Below are 15,159 nucleotides of genomic sequence, written 5' to 3'. Positions count from 1 at the left end.
GATTCCCATCTGCCGTTATTGGAGTCTGATCAGGAAATAATCAATTTCTCTCTCTCAGTAAATCATGTTCAACTCTTCAGAGTGATCTCTCCTCATTTCATACAGTCTGCTTGTTTTTAAGGTTATTATTACTATTGAATTATTGCTAATAATACAGGAAACATTCATTTGACATATTTTAGTCGACATTGCTCACCATGCCCCACCAATAGTTTTGCACTGTCACTCATAATGTATCTGTAGGTAGTTAGTTTACGTTTCTGAAAGGATGCGAGACGTAACGAGGAGAGAAAGACTTGTGACTGAATGAAATGAACTGTGCCTGCCATGTTTATCTGGGTTCATGCTTTGCCTGAGCCTGATTTCATTAGAAATATTGTTGTATCTTGAGAAATGACATGAAACACAGTGTGACTGGAAGCCTTTTTGATCTTCTGGAGAGGTGCATCCACCATTTCCAACAAACCAATGCTTCCCATTGTGCTACACAAGACAGATGCAACACCCCTTGATCTAATTTGACTCAAAATAGCCAGACAAAATGACAGAAAAGTATTGCAATTTTTTCATTTTCCTGTAACTGAAGCTCCTTCCTTCAAAGGAATACAAGATGCCATAGGATGAGGTGGAGTGACACAAAATGCCATCCCTGCAAAGGTGCACTTTTCAGACACAGACCCAGAAGTAATAGCGGGGCTTTTTGGCCTGCTGTAGAGTAAAATAATAGCAAAATACACAGATTTGTATGTTTGATGTCTTTTATTTGGGTATTTTTAAAGCAATTTTAATTTCCATATCTCCTCAGTAATTGTACGATATGCTCTGTTGTGCCCAGTTATCATCATTATATATTCGAGACAGTAAAACCAATATTGATTCTTATACATTCAAAATACTGATTTGTTAAGATGATATCTTTGAGCATCAGGAACTCTTTTCCAAGTAATCATGAATCCCAAATTAAAACATTCGTTCCCCGACAGTAGAAATAAAATCCATTCATAGGTCCGTAATGTTTGGAGGGCCTATTAGAGCACAGCAGCACGGGCCTGCTCTCACGCCTACAGGAGCTGCTTGTGTTGCTACACTGGACCTTTATCTGTGTTTATGTCCCAGCAGTTTCTTTTTAAGGTAATAATGTAAAGATTGTGTTTAAAGTTGTGGCTTTTTGCACGTGTTGTAGTTTTTGTGTAACCAGGAATCAGGGCTGCAAAATGTGAAACTGCACATTTCTTTCTAATTCCATGTTAATAAACTAACACAGCAAACTTGATGAAGTGTGATGATGACCTGGAGACGTGCCGTAGAGTCAGAGACACAATATTTACACTGTTAGCTTCAAACAAAGAGGAATGCTGAGGACACGAGGAAGGATTATTATAATAAGCATCAACTCATTTTACCTTATTATTATGGTGTTAATACCAGAAGTCAGTATATAAAAATAATCATGTTCATGGCAGCAGGTTATCATATTGTTACAAATATGTTATTATAATTGTTCATCCTTGCAGGCGCAGTGTGCTTCCACAGTGTTACCGGCCTGTTGTTACCCTTAGACTAACCAACTAGTCTAAAACCAGGAAATTTAGTCACAAGTAGGGATGCACCGATACCACTTTTTTTGGAAACGAGTACGAGTACGAGTACTTTCATTTCAGTACTCGCCGATACCGAGTACTTAATAAAAACACAATTTTACAGGTAACAGCTTTAGTCCTATAATTTAACAAAAAAACCCCCCAAAAGAACAAGGGACTGGTTTGGAATTAAGAACATTTATTTAAAATGAAAAGCATGTTGTATGCAACATATTACAGAATAAATCATTATGAAAAAAAATTTAAACAGTGACAGTGCAACTCAAGTATTGTTTTCAGTTTATTGTATAGTGCACAATATTTGAATAAACTAACAACATCCACCGACATAGAACTGTGGCAGTCAGTGCAACTGAGGTAGGAATTAACATCAAGTCTAAGATGACTCACTTAATGGAGAGAAAAAGTGAGTGGCAGGTTTTTTTTTCCACTAGCACAGTCACAGCTGGGATGACATCAGTGGGTCGTAGCTGCTCACTTTTTTAGTTAGTTCCTCAAAGGGGGCGAGGACGGCAACAGTCGTCTCCATAAGAGCCCATCGGTGAGCGGTGAGAGAGTCAGGGAGTTCGTGCTCGGACACGCCCAGCACTCGCTTTTGCTCAATGAGGGACTGGAGCATGTAATACGTGCTGTTCCAGCGCGTCTGTACGTCCTGCTGCCGTCTCTTTATTGGCTGGTTGAGCTGTCCCTGAATGTCCTCGAGGCGGGAGTAGGCTAAGGCGGAGTCTTTAAAATGCCCAACTATTTTCCGTCCCACTGCTATAGCATCAGCTATGCTCCTCTGTGCTAATAAGCGTGGGTAAATAAGCGTGGGTAAATAAGCGTGGGTAAATAAGCGTGGGTAAATAAGCGTGGGTAAATAAGCGTGGGTAAACTCTTTGTACTCGTTGTCGTGTTTTTGGTGCTTGATTAAATTACTTGTGTTAAATGCGCTACCTTTAGAGCCTCCTCTGGACAATTTCGCTGAGCACAATTTGCAGTCCGCCTTTGTTTTCGCGTCTTCGTTCACTTTGAAATAGTTCCACACGGTTGACTTGTCTCGCCTCGCCTGGGGGCAGGCACTCGGGGCGGGCACTCGGCGCCTGTGATTAACCCCTTACATGCCGCTCAAACATAGACAGGTCTCAGACCGTGGTATCGGTCCTCGGTATCGGGGGACTTTTAACGAGTACGAGTACTTTAGAAAATGTGGTATCGAGGCCGATACCCGATACCGGTATCGTTGCATCCCTAGTCACAAGTTAAGTTTTTTTCTTTCCTAGTTACGTCTCGTATTCTTTCAGATATCAGGTTAAACCATTTAATGTCAAAAACTCTCCCCTCACCCCAACCAATCACAGCAGATGGCCCCGCCCCTCCCTGAGCCTGGTTCTGCTGGAGGTTTCTTCCTGTTTAAAGGAGTTTTTCCTTCCCACTGTCACCAAAGTGCTTGCTTAAAGAGGGTCATTTGGTGTCTGTGATTTTCTGCTATAGGGTCTCCCTCACACATAAAGCACCTTGAGGCGGCTGTTGTTGTGATTTGGGGCTGTATAAATAAAACTGAACTGAATTAAACTGAACGTGTATTTGAAAGTGTGTGACGGGGGGAGGATTGGCAGGTGGTCAGACACAGTGACGTCAGAGACAGATTTTCTCTCAGCCATGCTGGAGACAGTGGAGCAGCACTTCTGCGTCTCAAGGGAAGCTTCTAGTGTGTCTCTGACTTTGGCAGTGGCATGTTGGGTAACCAGATCACTACATTCGCAGAGCTAAAAAGCTAACAGTCTGGACTCAGAGAACATCTGTGGTCAAGACTTTCTCTCACTTCCTTATCTCTCTGTTTCCTCCCCTAAGAGGGCATTAGGGCTGCTGTGCCTCACCACACATCAGAAACACAGCAGCAGGCACTGAAATCAAAAGGTTTTCATCAAGTTACTAATTTATTATTTGACTGGATTTACAGATAAGATGATTTCTCAGTATTATAGAACCAAACTTGTCCACATAAATAATTAAATTGTTGAAACAGTCGGACATTTTCGTGCTGTTAAGTGCTTCAAGAAGGGTTTTGGTTTAAAAAAGGTTTTATGTTGCACTGATGTTTGAGACTCTAGCGGCTGTCTGGTGCGTGTTCCTAAACTGCTGTAGATATCCTAACCTGAAACTATCCTTAAAGAACTCAACAAAGGGAGGACAATATGTCTGTAAGGGGGGGTCATAAACTGACGTGGTATCCTTGCTTCCTTCCTTGGTTCCTTCATGTTTGTTCCCTTCTGTGTCCAGCCTGTCCCAGCCTTCTCTTCTGTCTTTGGTAAGGACATGTCTCTTAGTCCAGTCCACCTCTCGTCTCTTGTGGTTTGCATTCAGTTCGACTTCCTTTATCATCTCTGATTAGCTTCAGCTGTTCGTCTCTTGAGCAGCCAGTGCTGCTGTGCTCTGATAGGCCCTCCAAAGATTATGGACCTATGAATGGATTTTATTTCATCTCTTGCTCGTTCCCTCGTTATTCTGTGTGTTTGTCCTTTGTCATGTTCTCCCTTGCACTTTTCCCTCTTTGATTAATTGCAAATTTAATGTCCTTGTTTTGTTTACGTAGATTATTTTGCACAGCGAAGCTGCTTTGTAGTTTACCCTTTTAGTTTCTGAGTCCTATGTTTGGACCGGACACAAAGCCTGCACAGAAGAACGAAGCACAATGGACCCGGTGGACTCAGCTTTGCTAGAAGTGGAGTATGGAGAGTATGCATAAGGTCATCAACCACATCTTCAAGTTGCCAGATTTATAGAAGAAATAATAAGGGAGAGTTCTCAGCGTTTCCAGTCGTCCACGACTTGTGTTCTTAGTTGAACTACGGGAGAAAATACAGGCGTGGAGCTGAGCGAGCGGTGCAGCAGTGGACAGGTCCCTCCCCATCGCTGTGGTCAGTCCACTCTTCATCAGCCTGCAGCAGCTGCACCATCCTCTCCCTCTGCATCAGCTACCACGGCTTCCTCGGCTCTTCCCAGCAGAAGCGAGGTTCTTCCTGTTGTTGGTCTGTGTGTTACGACGACCTGTCACCTGGATTCTCACGCACAGATAAGTCCATGTGCTGTTTGGAAACCAGTTAACGTGAAGACCAAGTTGTTTCCAGCCATCTGATGATGTGGGAATGTTTTGCTTTGTTGAGCCAGTGATGTGTTTGTTTCCTGAGCCCGATCATGATCAAAGGGAATGTTGTGTTTCTGAGCTCGTGATCAACGTTTGTCATTCGTTTCTGAACCTGCCAATCTAACGACTGCTTCCTGTTTCTGAGCTCGCTGTAAAGTCTCGGTGTTTAGTTCATTTGCTGCTCACGGTTCTGTTTCTCAACTCGATGTCCAAACTTCACCAGAGCAGGATGGTGTCACCTGTCTGAGCAGGCTGAATGAATGTTTCACATCTGTCCAACCTGATGTTGAGCCTGAACTTTGGGTCTGTGACCCAGCACAGCCTTGTGTTCAGAGCTGGTGGATTCAGACAGTTTGTTTCCCATCCTGTAAATTTAAAGAGCATTTCTGCTCCTTTCAGTCTATCGGTGTTTTCCTGCCAGCTCATTCTGACACCGTTAATAACGTCCCAGCTCTGTCACCTTCACCAAAACCAGCTTCTAGAGGTCCTCCTTTGTTGCCCACTGCCTGAAGGTCTCTGTCCAAGCAACTCAAGGGACTCTGTCGCCACTGTCGGCCTCCAGCCGTCACCCAATGGTCCTCATTGTCGTATAAACCTAGTGGGAGTCCCTCTGTGGGGGGAAACTCCCACTAGGTTTATATCTGGGACTCTCCACCATTTGACCTTAGAACTGAAGAAGCTTCTCGGATGAAGGTGAAACATCTTCAAGCAACTTAAAGAAGTCCAGACGCTTTTCTTTGCAAGCTCCTTAGACTATCAGCTTTTTAGTTTACTCCTCATGTTTTTGAGTCCAATTTTATAAAATGACAGACCTGCAGAGTGGAGCACACACAGACACAATACTGATCAACCATCACACTGAATTAAGAAGTGAATTTAGAAGGATCTGATTGCTACATATTATTGATGTTAATTATTCATTATCACAGTAATCACCTCTACTAAACACTGGTGTGCTTTCTTCATCAGGAGCTACCAGCGTTGACCAAAAACTCAAACAGACATGATGCCGTTCACTGTGACTGTCCTCTCAGATCTCCCCGTCTTATCTTGTGGGAGAATTAAACTACCAACAGACAAGTCCAGTCTGTGTAGACAGCTGTGCTTGCACTGTGTAGTTTACGAAACACTGCACAAAACTTTACAAGTTACCAGGAGAGGAAATAAAGTATTTGCCATCCAGATGTTTGTGGAGCGGCCTCGTGACCTGTGAGACCGAAGCCTTCGACTCCACGACTGTCACTCATCCAAAATCACGACAAACAGTGTTTACGTGGCCATGAACAAACATCCTTAGTTGCACTGGAAGGCAAACATGCACCAGTGAGAGTTTATTGGCTACCTCCATATTTTCTTTTACAGTGATGTGGTTTTTCTTATAAAAGGAGCTATATTTACTCCATGACTCTGTGTAACTCATCCCTGTGGAGTATGAAACATTAATTCCACATTACGTATCCTAAAGCATAAGGTCACACTAATGGCACCGGCAGATCAGCATTACATACCACCCACCTGCACTTAAAAGGATAAATCATCCATCACTTCCATTTGAAATTGACAGAAAATGTATTGCTCCATACACTCTTCCTCATAGCTTCAACAAATGAAGAAGACAGTATCAGTGTGAGCACTGGGCCAGACTCACAACATTGTATTGATATTCTCCTCCCTTCACCCTCTAAGTGAGTATAAGATATCCACAGCCTCCAAGGTTGGCGCCAGCCTCTGTCTTTTTGCACCGCAAACCAGAATTAATTGCAAATCAATCGAACAAAGTACAACTGATCAGTAAACCAATTAGTAATTTTAGCTCTTTGTCCAGGTTTAGCTTTTCTTAGGCTCCTTGTTCCTTTCTCATTCATGTAGTGCTTTTATTTAACAGCACGTGAGCCAGTTTTTATCAATAACACTTGTTTATTACATTTGGTTTTTCATTCATTGTCGTTTATTCATCCAGGTGAAAAGTCTCATGGAGATTTAAATCTAATGTCCAGCAAACGTTGCACCAAATACAACAAGTAAAAAATACAATAGTCCAGACACACAAGTGATCACAAACATGTGAGCAGATCAAAAACAGCCACACTGACTATAAGAGTTCGCTCCATTAAAATGGACTTTAATGCACAAACTCTATTTTTATTCATCTGTAGGCATGAAAATAGATTTTTGAACTTCATTTTTTTAAACATTTTTCAAAGAGTTTGTTACACGTCCACTCAGGTGGACACTGATGTGATGTGTACACAGTGCTTTATGTGCAAGTATACCATCAACACTGACACAAATACAAGAAAGCAGCCTTTGAACAGCTGTCCACTGTAGTGACCGCTCTGAGTGGTTAAACTCCCCCATAGTTTCTGACACTTTTAGTTTCTCCATCCATCCGTTCTGCTTCTCCTTATAAGGATAACCTTAGTGTGATATCCTATGACTAAGGAACCACGGAGACCACGTTTAACTCACAGTTGCTTCTTTTATTCCGAGAACGGGACCACACACACTGAAAACTCTCCAACAACATTATTAGAAATAATGTTATTATCAATAATAATGTAATAGCAGCAGTACGAATGCTATTTGACAACCTTAGGCTAACGGTTATTAGAAAAGATCTACTTAGCATGAAATAACTATAAACTCTGCTAATATACAGCTGTCCACATGTTCACTATAACTCAGTGAATTTAAGCATGCTTGAACTTGATTCATTTCACAGTTTGATACTATTCACCTACGTATATGTTAGGTTATATTAGGCTGGACGGATGTGCTAGCAGCTCACATGATCTCACTTAAAAATAAATGAAATCTGTGAGAAACAAAAACATCCGCACTGTTGACAAAATAAAGAAACCCATAATCAGCCTTTGGTGCACATGAGCTGTGTGATATCTAATTTAATTTATTTAATTTATGTGTTTGCTTTGTCACTGTGCTGTTTCCTGCACGAATTGCCCTTCCAAAATAAAAGCATTAGATTTCATAACAAACTAACAGGATAAGCCTTATCAGATATATGGGAGAAATGTAATGTTGTGTTATTATGTAAAAGACTTCAGTATGCTTGAACATCTTATATGTTTTTGTAAGTTTTGTAGAGCATGTTACTTTTATTTTGAAAGGGAAACATAGGTGAAATAGGATGAGGTGAGATCCTACACAGAAAATGAGATTTGATTGTTGCTATGATTCTCGCTGTTGTGGACAGTGCATATATATTTATGTCAAACCCTTTCTTTCATAGAAAGTTTAAAACTTGATATTAAATATAAAATTACTCAGTGCAGACATGGATCAAGCCACCAAATGTTAAATATGTTTAATAGCTTCAAACATCTCTTGGCTTTGGGCACTATCATTGTTATTATTTTTATTACTGTCGCTCTATGTTGCAGCAGTAACAGATGCTGAGCGATAGATTGTGTAGGACAAATCAAACTATCCTCAGTATTAGAGAGAAGCCTCAGCACCTGCACAGACACGACTAAACAGCTAAATAAACCAGTATGCAGCAAGCACTTTTAATGAAGTGCAGTATGCAGTTTAATCATCAGTGATGCACGGCTGCACAAAGTCACCAGCAGGCTCCGAGCGTAGCTGTCACACACTGACGTCCAGAGATTGGTATGTTTGATGTTTGATACGTTTTATTAATCCCTCTGCCACGACTGCATGACAAATTGGTGTTGTTAAATCAGAGATGACTCTGGTAATGATTACCAAGGAACTGCTTGTCTCGCACACTTATACCCAAGTATATCCTGTGTCAGTTGTTTGTGCCGATACTGGGCTCAGTCATAACTATCAAAGTATTTATTCTGTCATGTTTCAGCAGAAAATCACCTCCCAATCCAGCCTTACTTTCCCTCTATCATAATAATCTCTAATTTCCATGTGTGCCACTGCTTGCTGTGTGTGTGTGTGTGGTGGTTTTGGGGGGTGGGGGGTGAAGGGTGAAGGGTGTAATATCAACATGGGGGAGGATGGAGGAATACAAGAGCTTTCTTCACCAGTAATTTCCCCTTGCCAGCTGATAGGTAATTTTCACGTCATTTCAGAGGTGGACCACAGCTACGATTACGACTGCATATGATAAGGACTGTGATAAAACCTGCTTTCCTGTCCTCGTTCCTAAAACTCGTTTGGATTGTACAGGAGAAAATAAAGACCTGTGTTTCTTTAGTCGGGTCCTATAATACAGTCAGTCGTGAACATTTCTGACAGCTGCAGTAAAGAGCTTCAACACAGGGAATTTGTTGACACCCATCAGGTCCAGATTACTGTAGATAAAGTGTGATAATGACATTATTTATACAGCCTGAGATGAACAACAACACATCATGTATCACAGATTTGTTCAGCCAAGTGCTCAGAGAAAATCCTCTACACACTGAGTGATCATGGTAAATGTTCACAGCAGTATAATTAGAAACACCTCTTCTGTCTAAATAGAGAAAAGATCACTACAGCTTCAGTTTCATCTGAACGCATCATCAAACCGTCAGTTATGGTCAAGTATCCCCTCTCTGACAGGAAGCTAGGAAACCAACCATTGAACAGTGGTATCAAGGTTTAACTAGTTCTTGGCAACACGTTCTCACTCCCACAGCGTAACATTTTACGCTAGGTGACAAATCATCAACATATTACGTTTTCGGCTACCCACCACGTTCCTAAATGACGACCTCGGAAAAATGAGGAAATATGAGAAAATATGAGAACCGTATGGACTCAATCTACACATGTTCGCTCTTTTTCTTCAAATCACTTAGAAACACGCTTTAACATCATTAAAGTCCTGGTTAAGATCAGGAAAAAGGTTATGGTTAGGGCTAGGGATAAGGTTAGGTTTAGGGCTGGACTACAGGGCTGGAACGTCTATTCCCACGGGAGCGTCATTGCACTGGATTTCGGCCATAACCCGCCGCGTACCATAAGAACGCCGAAGGTCTCCTTTTGCATTCCTCAGACGTGACAAAACGTCGGCATGTTATGCCTCGGGAGTGAGAACGGGCTGTTCTTGGTCTATATGTTTGTTGTCCATCGGTTTTACGTGGGTGGGAAACCATCAGCATCATTGTTTCCATCAGTTGTTCTAATTTGAATCCAACCAGGAGCAGACATTTAACGTGATTGCTGTAAACCAACACGAACAGCTTTAATCTCACTTTTGTGGTTGTTTAAAGATAACATTCCAGCAAATGTACCCATGGTAGCCTGTGCTAACATAAGATTATTTGCAGGTACCTGTTTGCACAGGTAGAAAACAAAGCATTCATTGACAAACACGTGAAACAAAGACTCCAGTCGAAGTAGGAATTTCCCTGGTTGCAAAGGTCTCAGACATTTTTGACAGTGGTGGAATTTCTTTATTTTTCATACATAATCTGCAAAACGATTGATTGAGCCTGGGATGTAACCAATGGCCTTATCAATGAGTCACTGAGTACGTGGCTTTACAGTAAAAAGTTAAAGGCTAGTCTGAGTGCAAATGTTTGGGCTACTCGGTTATGAAAACATTCTGGGCGTGATAGCACTCTTCAAATAATAATCTCTTATGAAAAACTACAGAATTTATAATGTTTACCAAAGAATAAATGACAGATGGGATATGCCTGGGAGCCTGCCTCATTTAGGGGTAAAGAAAAGAACAAATGTATTGGAGAAAATGACTGACTCAGGCTAATACTGTGATGTACCATCTTAGGGCTCTAAGATCTTTTTAATGTATTCTCATCTCTGGTTGAGGCCTAAAAGGGAAAGGAAAAGAGGAGAGCTGAATGGATTCCATTAATTTAATTGAAGCAAGCCCTGACAAGAGATAAAACATCTTGGGCCCACATCTCTTCAGCGTTGGCACCGGGGTTCATAGTAAACAAGCTGTGATCCGTAAACAAAGCCCAGACAGCACCGCCATGCTCTCCAGAGACTTCAAGGCCATGGAATATGTCAGAGATGGGCTTGAATGGATGCTGAAGTGCACCTCGCCCCTCGCACACTCCCCTCCACACTTAAGTATTCAAGCTGTGTTCTGATCATTGTGCCTCAGGGGTGGATATTTTGATGCTGGTAGCTAGAGTAGCTGTTTCAGTGGCAGTACCTGCACCGGATTAAGTAGAAAGAGAGACATTCGCTGCAACAAGGCCATTGAAATATGGATACTATTGTTGAAATCTGGGCATAAGAACTAGATGTTCACTGAAAGATATTATACACTCTCATAAAATGCACTATAAGGTAATGTGACACATTATGTGTTCACATGCAAGCTTTGTGACAAATATCGCAGCTAGTTCTGCACATTTTCATTTCACACACAGTCACGTGCTAGCTATAGTTGCAAGTCTATACTAAGGTAATGCTATATAAGTAAAATGAGAACATGCATGAATCCAGCACACTGGCACTGAAACACTGAATAAGAGTGTGTAACACACATGTTGTTCAACCATGCAAACAGCAAATGTATTTGGGTTTATGACATTATTCTCTGAGTCGTTCCTCAGGAGGCTTTTCATAAAACCCAGCAGCAACCATTAAAGCAGGAAAAGCTTTATCTTCACAAACTTGAGAGCAAACGGCTCAGACAATACAAGCCATCTATCACAAACTGGGCCTGCATGCACGACAAATGTGCACAGGCTGTCAAGGCTGAAGCCTTTGTGCACATGTATGTTTTACCTGGACTGTGGTATGAACATGAACCATCGCAGCTACAGTCAGCCCAACATTAAGTGGATATTTAAACTTATTTGATTGATTTACCTCTACCTGACCCAGTTGATAAATGTGATGCTCTTGGTTGTGAATGGGTGAATGAAGCCAGTTGTGTAAAGTGCTCTGAGTATAAGAACCAGTCCGTTTACCGTTTATACTCCAGTGAACTCTGGGTTCAGTATCTTGCCCGAGGACGGCACGAGGAACAGTCAGGGATCAAACCACCAACCTTCCAGTCACTAGCTGAGCTGCTCCTGTGAGGTGTGTGTGTGTGCAACATCTCTAAAGTTAGAAATATCCTGTCTCAGAGTGAAAAACTAGTTCATGCATTTATTACTTCCAGGCTGGACGACTGTAATTCATTATTATCAGGAAGTCCTAAAAACTCCCTGAAAAGCCTTCAGCTAATCCAAAATGCTGCAGCAAGAGTCCTGACAGGGACTAGAAAGAGAGAGCAGATTTCTCCTGTTTTGGCTTCCTGTTAAATCCAGAATTCAAAATGCTGCTCCTCACATACAAGGTCTTAAATAATCATACACAACACAGACATGAGATGGGGAGACAGGTCGGAGACGGTGGTATTTTGGAAAAAAACACTGAAATGTACAATACAATGGGCAAGACGAGGGGGAAGAGACCTCTACTCATGCTGGGCTCCTATGGGAGGACAGCATGAGTACAGAAAACAAAAAAGTGTCCACATCACAACATCATGAAGCACGTGACAAACAACAGGGGTGAGTAAGGGGTGAGTGAGGGGTGAGAAGTAAGCCGATCCAGACACAGCCATCCTGCCCTGCAGCTATTCATCCAGCGCTGGGCCCAGACCCGCCGTCCGACTCGGCCTCGGAGATAAGCGTACGAGGGCGTTTGGAACGAAGAGTCTAAACACAGTTTGTTATGTTCAGCTCCAGCCTTGAGACCACAGCTGGCGCTGATATGGCGCTGAGCCGTGAGCCTCTCCACAATGGTATCAGATGTTGTCAGATTGTCAGAGTCTCAGCACTCACAGCAGCCGCAAGCTTCTCCAAGATGTCCTCCGTTCTGCGTCTGATGAGTGATGAGCTCATTCTGAGAAGCCACGCCTCTCCCATCGTTCCAATCAACACAGCGGGCAGCCTTGTGGGGATTTCCACAGCTGTTTCCGCTTTCTTTATTCTTCGATAAGCCAGGGCCAAGCCAAGGCAGAGCCTTCAGTTTTCAGGCCCCTCTTCTGTCACCATAACCGGTGGCAGCAGATGGCCCCGCCCCTCCCTGAGCCTGGTTCTGCTGGAGGTTTCTTCCTGTTAAAAGGGAGTTTTTCCGTCCCACTCTCGCCAAAGCGCTTGCTCATAGGGGGTCATATGATTGTTGGGTTTTTCTCTGTATGTGTTATTGTAGGGTCTACCTCACAATGTAAAGCACCTTGAGGTGACTGTTGTAATTTGGCGCTGTATAAGTAAAACTGAATTGAAGTGAATTAAACCAGAGGATTAATAACAAGGTGCAGTCGACAGGTCCCACTCTAAAACAACAAGAAGATCTGACTTTTCCAGAAAACATCTAAAACAGCCGAGCTAGTTGTGGAAAAAAACAGCAACAGCGCATGAACTGAAGCATCTGAAGTGTGCACACGATCCTGGCTACCACTTATTTGTCTTTGTGATTGGAAAATGGGAAAGGTAGATTGAGTGATTTATTTATTTATATGTGGAAATATAAATAGAGATGCAATGTAAAAAAAACAAAAAAAACAAAACTTGTAAAATTCTGAAGAGCTTAAGAGTCAACATCTGTTTTGACCCCCTCTGACACAGCCTGAACTTTCAAACTTCTTTTAGTTCTAAAACGTCTTCTTTGCTTCTTTGTCCTCCATTTGTTTAGTTTCCTCTGATGTTTAATGACGCACTGCACACCATGCCAACATACAGTTCAGGTAATCACTGTTTAGAAATAACCTTGTCAGTGTTTCATGATTTCATACATGTGTTATCTTTGGTATTTCTCACAAATTCAACTAAAGAAATGCAAAGAACATCCTGTGTTTCTGCCTGTAATAAAGTGCCTAAAGATGCAATTTGAAATTGGTTCTTTGCTAAGCTGACTGTTGTGCATAAATACAACTCTGGTTCATCCCTTGAACCAACAACAAACAACACAAACAACAAGAAACCTAATGATGAAGTACATGGACTGCTCCAGACTGTAACAAAATGAAGAAAGTGTGGCTTCTTTAAAGCAAATATAAAGAAATGAGACTTAGATACCGATTAAATAAATCCAGTCGTTTTTAAAGTCAGACAGATGGGATGACCAAATCTGTCACCTGATTTCACCGCAGCAGAGCGTTTTTATCAAACAGGAAGCAGCTGAAGACCGCTGCAGTAAAGAGTTTCAAGAGTGGAAACAAGTCGACATCTTTGGGTTCTAGATCTCTGCAGAGCATTTTCATCCAAATATGAAGAAAATGTTTAAAAATGGCTGTAATTCCTCAATGTAATACTTTTGTTTACGGTCTTGAAATAAAGCTGAAAGTCTGCACTTCAGTCTTGTTTGGTTTCAAATCCACTGGAGGTGACCAGCATCACGATTATGTTGTCATTATTTCTGAAACCTTTGGACCTCCCGAATTAGGTCCACAAACCGAAGTATCTGGGACGCCCCTGAAATGCGTGTTGTGTATATTTTTTTCTGTTTGTTTGTCAACAAAGTCATGTAAATACTGTCAAACTAAATGAAATGCTTCATGGAGAGGTGAACTATGGGCTGTGTCGATGCATATTGCTTTATTTAAAATTGTGTAAAACATATCTGAGCTCTCACAGTTACAACAGCCTGTTTGATACTAATAATAAAACAGTTACACAGATCAATAGACAAAATGAAAACTTTACTAACATCCTTCCCATCCTTCCCTACTTGAGCCCTAAACTGGGTGCAGACTGGGACGATGAGCGTAGCTCTTCTTGTCTTTGAAGTCATTTTCTTATTTTTTGCATTAAAAAAGGACATTTTTCTTCTTGTAGTCGAGCAGATGGGCTAAAAAGGCTGGTGAAATCAGAGTATAATGACATTGCGTGATCATTTAGCCTTGCGGAGGCTGCTCAGGACCTCTAAAAGTAACTTAAGAATATTGTGGCGAATCAATAATGAAACTATGTAATCTGTTTTACTGTCCACCTTTTCCTTTGTTAGATAAATATCACTTTTGGATGTGAGCTATAAAGTGGATTCTTGCACTGGAACAACAATCCAGTAATAGAGCAGACGATGCAACCAAATCCTGTAATAAGTTGTTTAGGTGGTAGACCCTGAGTAGTTCATATATCGTGGCTAAGTGTTCTGAAATGCTCTGCACCATTTCTCAAATGCACTTTGCCTTATTTTGTGGTGCATCTTCTCTCGTTGTATTACCCTCATTAGATCCCAGCTCTTTGTCATCCTATGGCTGACCTTGCAACAGTTTGGAGGAAAACACTTGCAGATCACGTATCTCAGCTGAACGTGCTATTGCATGTAAGACCCAATCAAAGCAGCGAGAGGAACGCCTCGCAGTCTAAGCATGGGCTAGACTGCGAGGCTAGATAGTTTTGCAATAACCTTCTGACCAGAAACAGCTGAAATCATTATCAGCAGAATTTCTTTAGATGATGGAAATTACAATGTTTTCAAAGCCACACATGGAGTGTATCAGAATGATAACATTTACACACCTATCAACACGACAAA

At 41.7% G+C, this 15,159-nt stretch overlaps 1 protein-coding gene across 1 annotated transcript in view; it reads right to left on the bottom strand.

The window, feature by feature from the left end:
* Positions 1-15,159, bottom strand: part of LOC146507489 (uncharacterized) — a 153,971-nt gene that overhangs the window by 13,159 nt on the left and 125,653 nt on the right. The gene's annotated exons all lie outside the window — the stretch shown is intronic.

Source organism: Neolamprologus multifasciatus, chromosome 12 (genome assembly GCF_963576455.1).
Source record: "Neolamprologus multifasciatus chromosome 12, fNeoMul1.2, whole genome shotgun sequence".
Taxonomy (NCBI): domain Eukaryota; kingdom Metazoa; phylum Chordata; class Actinopteri; order Cichliformes; family Cichlidae; genus Neolamprologus; species Neolamprologus multifasciatus.
Note: the sequence above shows the minus strand (reverse complement) of the source record. Positions and strands in the feature narration are given on the sequence as shown.